The sequence below is a fragment of the Tupaia chinensis genome, unplaced genomic scaffold (assembly GCF_000334495.1).
Source record: "Tupaia chinensis unplaced genomic scaffold, TupChi_1.0 Scaffold000523_1, whole genome shotgun sequence".
Taxonomy (NCBI): Eukaryota; Metazoa; Chordata; class Mammalia; order Scandentia; family Tupaiidae; genus Tupaia; species Tupaia belangeri.
Genome location: NW_006160036.1, coordinates 680,097 through 690,297, shown reverse-complemented (window position 1 = coordinate 690,297; position 10,201 = coordinate 680,097). Strand labels below are relative to the sequence as shown.

The 10,201-nt window shown below is 43.4% G+C and overlaps 1 long non-coding RNA gene and 1 pseudogene across 1 annotated transcript in view; both read right to left on the bottom strand.

Moving 5' to 3' along the window:
* Positions 1–10,201, bottom strand: part of LOC102487176 (uncharacterized) — a 32,711-nt gene that overhangs the window by 1,813 nt on the left and 20,697 nt on the right. The window lies entirely within an intron of this gene.
* On the bottom strand, positions 4,638–5,071 carry LOC102486779 (non-histone chromosomal protein HMG-14-like; annotated as a pseudogene).

Below are 10,201 nucleotides of genomic sequence, written 5' to 3'. Positions count from 1 at the left end.
GGGTTGTCATCCCCTCTGAGGGGTGATTTCTTGCTTTCTGTCTCTGCCTCTGTCTTTCAGGCAAGCACACGCGCCCTATAGCAAAAACCTCTTCAAAAAAAATTTTTTTTCCTAAACAATGTATCAAAAGCACAAGGTATATAAGATAAATACCAATATATTGACCTAAAAAATTCTTCATTAAGTTTTCAAACTTTTGGACTTTAAAATGGACTGAAACAAAAAATAAAAAGAGGAGGGCCAGTAGGTGGCATGGTGATTAAGGTGCCGGACTCTCACAGGGCCAACTGTGGTTTGAGTCCCAGGCCAGCAATTGCTTTCTCACTTTCTCTCTCTCACTCTTTCTCTCTTTCTGGTGTGTGTGCATGCCCTGTAGCAATTTTAAAAATAATAACAATGGTAATTAAAATTAAATAAATAATTCTTTTTATAAAAAATAGAAAGGGAAGTCACAGCCCAAGAGAAAATATTTTCAAAACATATATCAAAAATAGGCTTGTATTGGGATCAGCAGTTGGCACAATGGGTATTAGTCAATGGCAGTTCAAGTACCAGACCCGGTGGCTTAAACTCATGCCGGGCGTGTGTGCGTGCGCGCCCAAGATCCTGAGAGAAGAATGGAGGATAAGGGATTGTAGCGGTGGCCATCCCCCTGGGGGGTGATTTCTCACTTTCTGTTTCTCTCTGTCTTTCTGGCAAGCACACATGCCCTATAACAAGAAACTCTCCAAAAAACAAAACAAAACAAAAAACAAAACCAAAACAAAAAGGCTTGTATTAAGAAAAAACACATTTCAATATTATATATACAAATATAAAATACAAGCCTTTTGTTATATATACAGTTTATAAGTCTATGTGTGTGTGTGTATATATTGGTGTGTGTGTGTGTATCTATCTATACAAGTGGGTTTTATATATTGAGTTGTCAGAAAAGTCATGATGTATTTTTTCTACACAAAAATGTGTCGTGACTTTTCTGACAACTCTCTCCCTCTCTCTCTCATCTTTCACCATTAACAAAAATCAACTCGAAATGGATCAAAGCTCTAAACCTAAGACCTCAAACTCTAAAACTACTGGTGGAAAACACTGGAAAAATTCTGGGAGACATTGGGGTAAGCAAAGACTTCTTAAATAAGACCCCCAAAACACAAGCAATAATTCTCAAAATAGACAAGAGGGATTACATCAGATTAAGGAGTTTCTGCACAGCCAAGGACACAGTAATTAGTTTGAATCAACAACCCTCTAAGTGGAAGAATATTATATAAACTATGCTTCAGATAAGGGACTGATAACCAGAATACACAGGGAACTCAAGCAGCTTATCCGAGGGGAAAAAAAAAGATTAACCCAATTAAAAGATGGGAAAATGAGCTGAACAAAAAACTCTCTAAGGAAGGTCTATGAACAGTCAAAATGAAGAAATGTTCAACATCCCTTATCATATGGAGATGCAGATGAAAATCACAAGATCCCATCTAACCCATGTCAGAATGGTGAAGATTAAAAATACAAAAAGTGCTAAGTGTTGGTGGGGTTGTGGTGAATGAGGAATTCTCCTACACTGTTGGTGGAAATGTAAACTGGTCCAACCACTGTGGAAAACAATTTGGAGGTTCCTCAAAGGCCTACAAATAGAACTACCATTTGATCCAGCAGTTCTACTCCCGGGTATCTACCCAAAGGACAGGAGAATACTCAGTTGGAAAAGCGCTTGCACACCAATATTTATTGTGGCATTATTCAAAATTGCTAAGACATGGAACCAACCCAAATGTCCATGAACAGATGAATGGATCGAAAAAGTATGGCACATATACTCTATAGAATACTATTCAGCCATAAGGAAAAAAAAAACAAACAAACAAACCCTGGCATTTGATAGAAAGTGGTTGAATATGGAAGATTTATTGCTGAGTGAAGCAAGTCAGGCTATGAAAGAAAGATATTGTATGTCTCCACTTCATGCCAATTGTCTGTACTCTATAGTAAAAACTGAAATAATAGAGGACATAAAAGCATTGAAAATAATTATGGATACTGGAGACAGTGTAGAAGGAGGGTGGGAGAGAGGACGAGTATAGGGAAGGAAATGGGGAGGGGGGAATAGAGAGGCAAAACACTTGTGGGATATAGTCAGTAATAGTTTATTACCTATGGATGATAATGTGTATAGTATTCTCAACTGGACTGGTCTGAGGTGTATTTCATGTTGGGTAAATTCTCTTTGCAAGACAAATGATGTATAGTGATCGAATGTATACAAAATAATAAGAATGATAAAATAAAAATAAAACATAGAAAGTGGGAAAAAAAAAAAGCTTGAGGAGTCCTACAGGACAGCACTGCTCACTCAGTAAAAATAGAGAAAATTTTTCTCTTGATGTTTATTTATTTCTGCTGAGAGAAAGAGATAATCTGTCACATACCCACCTTCATCCCTGTACAGGGTCCCAACACTGTGCCCTAACCCCAGCCCCAGCTAGCCAAGATCATGGGCATGTATTCACGTGCTTGGCTTGTGAATGCTGAGGAAGACTTTGGGATGTGAACCTAGGACCTTCCCACGTAGCTTCAGCATTGTGGAGTGCTGTGGTACCACTGCCCCATTGCAGCTGGTCAGGGGGCACTTTTATAGTGTAAAATTTTCTTATAGTCACATTTTAAAAAGAAAGAAATAGTTAAATAAATTTTAATAATGTAGTTTGTTGGACCCAATATGTCTAAAATATCATCATTATGCTAGTTAGTCAACATAAAATGAGAAAAAAAAAATAGGTCCAGCTACAGTGATACACAGATAGCACCACTGCTTCGGAGACTCAAAGCTGCATGGGAGGCTTGGGTTCACTTCCCAGGTCAACCTGGACACACTGGGTATAGCTGTGCACACCTTTAATCCTAGGTATTTGGGAGGCATTGGCAGTAAGTCTCTGCCAAAGATACCTGTCTTTGCCTCTCGTTTTTCTCCCAAACCCCTCTCCCTGCCTGTGTAAAGAGGGGGCAAGTGGCCAAGGCCTGGCCAAGGTGGTACAAGCAGTAGGGTGCTGCTGTGCTAGCTGCGGCTGTGTGGGAGGCCTGGATTTGATTTCTGGCCCAACCTAAACAGACCAGACATAGTGCTGTGTCCTGAGGGCCTAGCTAACTGGGAAGCTCAGGCAGATGATTGCACCATAGTGAGACTCTATCAAAAATACTAATCGCCTTATCTCTTCCTCTCCCTCCATCTCTCATAAAAGAAAAATTGGACAAAAATTTGAAGAGACACATCACTAAAGAAGATATATGGATGGCAAGTAAGCACATAAAAAGATGTTTCAACATCATTAATCATTAGGGAAAAGCAAGTTTAAACCTCAATGAGATAGTACTTCACACCCACCAAAATGACTAAAATTAAAAAGACTGACCATATCAAGTGTTTGCAAGGATAATGAATGACTACAACTCTCATAAACAGCTGGCACAATATACAGTGGCTCAACCACTTTGGATAACAGCTTGGCAATTTCTTTTTTTAAATAATTTTAAAAATAGTTATTTTCATTTAAATTTATTTATTTATTTGCTTATTTTAGAGTGACACAGTGAGAGGTGGGGATGGGGAAGGAGTGAGGAAACAAGCTGCCAGTTCTGGGACTTGAACTGGTCTGCCATGTAGGAGTCCAGTGCTCTTAAGCACCACACCACCTGTCAACCCCCTTGGCAATTTCTTTAATTGTCAACTATTTAACTCTTCTTTTTGTTTTGTTTTGTTTGTTTTGTTTTTTGAGAGGTTTTTGCTACAGGGCGTTTGCGCTCGCCAGACAGACAGAGAGAAACAGAGAGACAGAAAGCGAGAAATCATACCCCAGGGGGGACGGCCATGCCACAATCCCTTCTCCTCCATTCTCCTCTCGGGATCTTGGGCACACACGCACACGCGCCCAGCGTGAGTTTTAAGCCACCGGGTCTGGGACGCGACCCGCGATCGACTACGTGAGAGTCCAGCGACATAGCCATTACTCTAACTGCTGATCCAGGTACCCAATTCTTCACATACGCAGCAAAAATTTAAAAAGCCAAGTGCAGTGATTCTTTTTAAGTTATTCCAGTGACATTCCATCTTCAAATTTATAGGCAGATTTTCTTTAAGAGAATATCAAGAACCACTGTCTTCAAATGTTGAAAGCTGTTAAGTCCCACCAAATCACAATTTAGTATCATACACACTACATACTTCAAATTTCCAATCTTTCACAGCACATTAACAAAATTATTAGGAAAACTGGACTACCATGACCAAAGATGTTACAGAGCGCACACAATTCTGACAGGGAGAGCAACAATCCAAGAGTGGTTTTCTTTAGGAAACAGTACTACAAAAAAACATAATAGAAGTAATTTAAAATATTCAAGACACATTAAATGCATGATTGTGACTCAAAACTGCCATTTAGTATGCTTTGTATATAAAAACTACCCACCTGCCCCCACCTATGGAATGTTAAGCTGACACACAAGAGAGTCAAAGCCTCCTATAAGTCAATATCCCGCTATTTTCTGGTTGTACTGAAAAATAAACAACCAGTAAATGATTTCACCTCTTAAAAAAAAGCATTTACACTTTAAAAACGAGATGAGGTGGGGATTCTCTCCTTCTTAAAAATGTTTCTAGAGCTACTAAAAAACTTGCATTTACAAAATAGTTGATAAAAATATTCCTCTGGATTGTACAAGAAGGGAGACTGGGACCACTGATAAGACATGGTATACGATGTTACTCAGACTTGACTTCTTTCTCGCCTGCTTCATCAGAGGGTGGACTCTCCTCATTTTTAGTTTCTCCATTTTCTGCAGGTAAATCTTCTTTAGTGTCTTGGTTGGCTACATCAGCCTGTTTTCCCTTTGCCCCCCTTTTCGCTTTTGTTTGCACTGTTTTGTCTGAAGCTTTATCCTTCCCTGCTGCCTTTTTTGGCTTTGTCTCCACTTTTGTAGGAGCAGGGTTAGCCTACAATCTTGCCTGTTTCCTCTTGGGCTCTTCCTTAGCCGCCCCCTCGGCTGAGCTGACCTTCCTCTTGGGCATCTTGGCTGCGGACAGGATGTGTGCTGGGCGCCCGATGACGCCACTGCACACCTAGAGCCTTTGCGGAGTTGAGCAGATAAACCCTACCACTCTTCCGGCTGCCTGAGCTGCTGGAACTTGCCTCAACTATTTAATTCTTTAAACTTTAACTCTGTTTGTTTTGTTTTTCAATTTTGTTATAGGGTACATGTGCTCACCAGAAAGAAACAGAAAAAGAGGGAAAGTGAAAAAGTACTCCCTGAGAATTTTGTTATTGCTGCAATCCCTTCTCCTCCATTCTCCTTTTGAGATTTTGGGCATGCACACACACACGCACACACACACACACACACACTTGGTGGGTTTTTCAAGCTGCCAGGTCAGGGACTCAAACCATGCAGTTGGCCATGTGGAATCCAATCGCCTTAACAATCACATCACTAGGCTAGCCTAAATTTTATTTTTTATTTTTAAATATTTTTTAGAGAGGTTTTTACTATAGGGCGTGTGCGCTCGCCAGAGAGACAGAGAGAGACAGAGAGACAGAAAGCGAGAAATCACCCCCTGGGGGGATGGCCATGCCGCAATCCCTTCTCCTACATTCTCCTCTCAGGATCTTGGGCACGCACACACGTGTGCCTGGCGTGAGTTTAAGCCACCAGGTCCGGGACTCGGACCGCGGTCAACTACGTGGGAGTCCAGCGACATAGCCATTACGCTAACTGCTGGTCCTTAGGCTAGCCTAAATTTTAGTGCTTTAAAATTAAACATATCCTGCCCTATGAGCCAGCCATTCCACTTGCAGGAATTTCTCTCATCCAAGAGAAATAAAAGCGTGCATTCACTCAAACACTTGCATGTGAATGTTCATAGCAACTTTATCATAATATACTAACTATATCCATTCAATGGAATACTACTCAGCAATAAATAAGAATAGTTTATACAAGGAATGACATGGATGAACCTTAAAACAATAATGCCAGCAGATTACATGGTGGTTAAGGCACTGCTGGTCCCAATAAAATAATTCTTTAAAATAATAATAATGATAAATAAAATTAAGTGAATAATTCTTTTAAAAATAATTAATGATGCTGGGACCAGCAGTTGGCATAATGGCTATGTCACTGTACTCCCATGCAGTTTGAGTCCTGGACCCGGTGGCTTAAACTCATGCCTGGCACATGTGCATGTGTGCCCAAGATCCCGAGAGGGGAATGGAGGAGAAGGGTTGTGGTGTGGCCATCCCTCTGAGGGGTGATTTCTCACTTTCTGTCTCTCTGTCTCTCTCCATCTTTCTGGTGCGCACACATGCCCTATAGCAAAAAAAAAACCTCTTAAAAAAAAAGATAAAAAAAATAGTAATGATGCTGAATGAAAGACAACAAACCAAAAAATTATATATACTGTATGACTCAACATATATATTTTTTTAGAAAATGTAAACTAATCATAGTCACTGACAGCAGGTCAGTGGTTAGCTGGAAGTGGGGCAGGAGGGACAGAAAGGGGGTATTTCAAATGAGCACAAGAAAATGAGTAATGGATATGGTCATTGCTTTGACCATGGTGATGGTTTCACAGGGATAGATACATACCAAAATTCATCAAAAGTAGACTTCGAATATGTGCAGTTTACTATACATCAGTTTAATAAAGTTGTACAGAGAAGGAAGAGGGGGAGGCAGCAGCTCCTGGCCTCTGGTGAAGACTGGTCATCCCCCTTGGTGAAGACTGGCCACTCCCCAGCTCTCCTGGTTGGGCATGGGTGTAGGGTCTGTCTATGGAATCTATCAATTCAGTCTATTCTGCCACTTAGGGGGTCTTTATTAAATTCAGCTGCACCTCCCCCATGTGTTCCAGGTCCCTCAAGGATGGAGACTGTGCCTTCTATATCAAGTCTCTCCTGTTGAAGAGGATGATGGCAATGATGAAGCTTTTGTGGGCAGCAAGGGGCTGGTCTATTGCTGGGAACAGTGGTGATCACATTGGGATCCTGGGGTAGTCCACCCAACTGTGGGGCAATAACACCTTTGTCACCTCTGCCTTGTTGTGGAATGTGCACAACTCACTCCAGGAAGACTTCCAACATTGCTGAAGAACTGGATAAGGCAGAGGTGAGATGCTGGCCATGTTTGACTCCTGCAGGAACTAAACCATCAGGCTCACCCTTCAGGTCAGGGCTGTCAGGCAAGATGATGTTTATGTAATCTGTGGTATAGATGAAATTCTGGAGCCAGCCAATGCTATGTGTAAGGTGTTCCTCCACGCATGCTGAACCCAGATTCCAGCCTTTACCACACTGACCTGATTAAAGTCTCCATGGTCCTCTGGTTAGACTATTGTTTGACTGAGGCACCTGGAGGCTGGAAACCTTGCTAAGTCAAAACCAGAGCTCTCTTCCTTCTAGAAGCCAGGTCAGCAATCCTTCATGGTCACCAATTCTTGACTTTCTGAGGTCAAACACTCAGCCTTATATAAAGGAGCTAATTTTTGTTGTATTAAAGCACCAGAAGGGTCTTCAGTGGTAATGATTCCCACAGATTTGTGTAAATCAAAGTATGAACTAGATTAAGAATGCAATTCTTTACCTTGTCGCCAGTCCTATTACTATGATCTGGCTCTCATCCCCTAGGATTATCCTTGATAGCATTAGCCTTACTAAAGGAAAGCTTGATTTTAAAATCCAACCACAAAATGAACATATATGTCAGGTTAACTACTTACATGACAAAGTAACTAGTCACCTGATGGCCAGGTATTTCTTTAAATCATATACTCTCTCACTGGCATCCACAAAATAATCCAGTTCACTGGTGGATTTTCAGGTGTGTCCAGGAAGCAAGGTGACTCTTCTATCAAGAGCATTCCTTTCCTCTGTAGCCTTCTGTGGCTCTGCTTCCTCGGGAAGTTCACTCTGCCTTTGAGAAGGGCCCAGCTGCAGTAGAGGGGAGGGGACTATGTGTGGCAGGGTCTACACTTCCCCTCCAGTTTATTGTTGGTGTCCTGTTGACTTCTACTGGTGCCACAGACCTTGCTGTGCTCTCTAGCCTGGTTCAGTGTCTCTGAGGACTCAGAGCTTGGGAGCACTACTCTTCCCAGGCTCTCCTGAGTAAGTTGGACTCCCAAATGGTAGAAAGGGCCTGCTGTCTAGATCTCTCCTCCAGAAGACACTAGATGATGGTTGGCCAGATAACCTAGAAAAATCCTCCTGGTGAATTTTAATTGAAACCATGTGCCCAGAATGGCCACCCCAATGAGCAAGGTAAAACCAAGGGGCCTCTCACCAGACCATGCACCTGCACAGTGCTTAGCACAAGGCCATAACATGCACTTCCCCAATACAGTGCACTTGTATTTTAATAGAACACGTCTTCCCAAGAGCTCACATCACCACAGGCATTTGGATAAAGGAGGACATGACTAAGCAGGGCTCTAAAGTCAACTGCAGAGTCAGATGGAGAAGGATGTAGGGTTCTGAGATCAGACCTATCCTTGGTGCTTCAAGATACACCTGGTGTTTAGCGTGCATCCCCACACAGGTGTGCATCTAGGCAGTACAGGGTGAAGGGAGATCAAGACCCTGACTCAGAGACCACTCACCTCCTTAATAGGAGTTCAGCCTCTGTCTAAATACTCACTGGGTGCCTACATGTGCCAGCACCGAGGACTCAGTGGTAAACAGGATGAACAAAGCCCCTGCCCTCTTGGTTCTCACAGCCTCATCCCTGCAGCATCAGCCCTGAAAGATCATGAAGCAAGAATAGGTCTGCCCAGGATGGGTGCCAAAAGCAGCTGGGTAGAACTCCTGAATGCCATCCCTGAGTGAAGGGAGAGAGAACTCAGGAGAACCACAACCTGAGAGACCACAGGCAACATGGCAAGTGACTGGGGACAACTGTCAAATTTGGCTTCTCTCTCGAAGGGCAGGGAAGGGCCAGATACAGGGCTGCAGTGGTAGAGATCTCAGCCAAAACCCTACAGGGACATCGGTGTGGATTCTGGTCAGGTGCAGAGAGCAGCCAGGGTTGGTTGAGCTCCAAGAGGTCTGCACACGGTCACAGGCTGTACCGGAGCCTCGCCTAAAGGCTGGAGCCCTGATCTTAGTCTTAGTAGTAGGCCAGGAACAGAGGATGTTCTTGCAAGGAAACAGCAAGAAGTACACCAGTGAGTTCAGAGGTCCAGAAAGTGACCTCCAGGGTGGAAGGAGAGAAGCAGCTCCAGTAGGCATAGAGGCAACAGTAAGAGACAAGGCAATGCCATGCAGCACAAACTGAGGGGCAGACTAAAGTCAGGACCATAACCCATGGCTGCATCTCCCACATGTCTCCATTTGAGATACACGAGAACCTGAGCCCCTCAGTTGCTCCAGCTGCCTCTAATTTCCGCTTTTCACTCACTACACCCCTCTGAGCCACCACTCCTCCCCAAGCGTTGGCCTACAGGGCTGGGTCACCAGTGACCAGGCTGTGTATTCCTCATGGACTTGGGCTTCCTTGGCTTGACTCCTGGGCAGCTCCACACCCAGCTGCTCTCCCCATCTTCTGGTTATCTGGGATCAGCCCCTACCCTACATCCATCTGGCAAAGTGTCAGGTGGACTGTCATGCTCTGCAGAGATTTCCCTGACCCCATGTGGTGGGGTATGGTCCAGGCAGAAAGGAGGGTATGGCTCTAGACAACAGAGCAGTATGAGGAATTGGAAGATTAAGGTTCTGATAAAACCAGGTGCTGCTCAGGAGCTGGGTAGAGAGAAAACTAAGGACTGCTGGGCAAGAGGGTAGGTTCAGCTCAAAATTCAAGGAACAAGGTTGTGGGGAGCAGTCAAGGTCGGGGCTGGAAAGCCTTATGGAGATCCCAGGAACTGAGCCCAAAACTTCTGAGAGTGGCTAAACTGGGCTGGAGGCCAGGAATCTGAGAGACCACAGGGACCATGGCAAGTGACGGGACAACTATCAAATTCGGTTTCTTTCTCATCTGGGCTCACTGTGTTCTTGTTTCAGAGATGCTGCTGGCCCCCCCCCCTTTTTTTTTTTTTTTTTTGGGGTTTTTTCTTTTGGGTGGGGGGGGTCTTTTTTTTTTTTTTTTTTTGCTATTGGGCGCGTGCGCTCGCCAGACAGACAGAGAGAGACATAGAGACAGAAAGCGA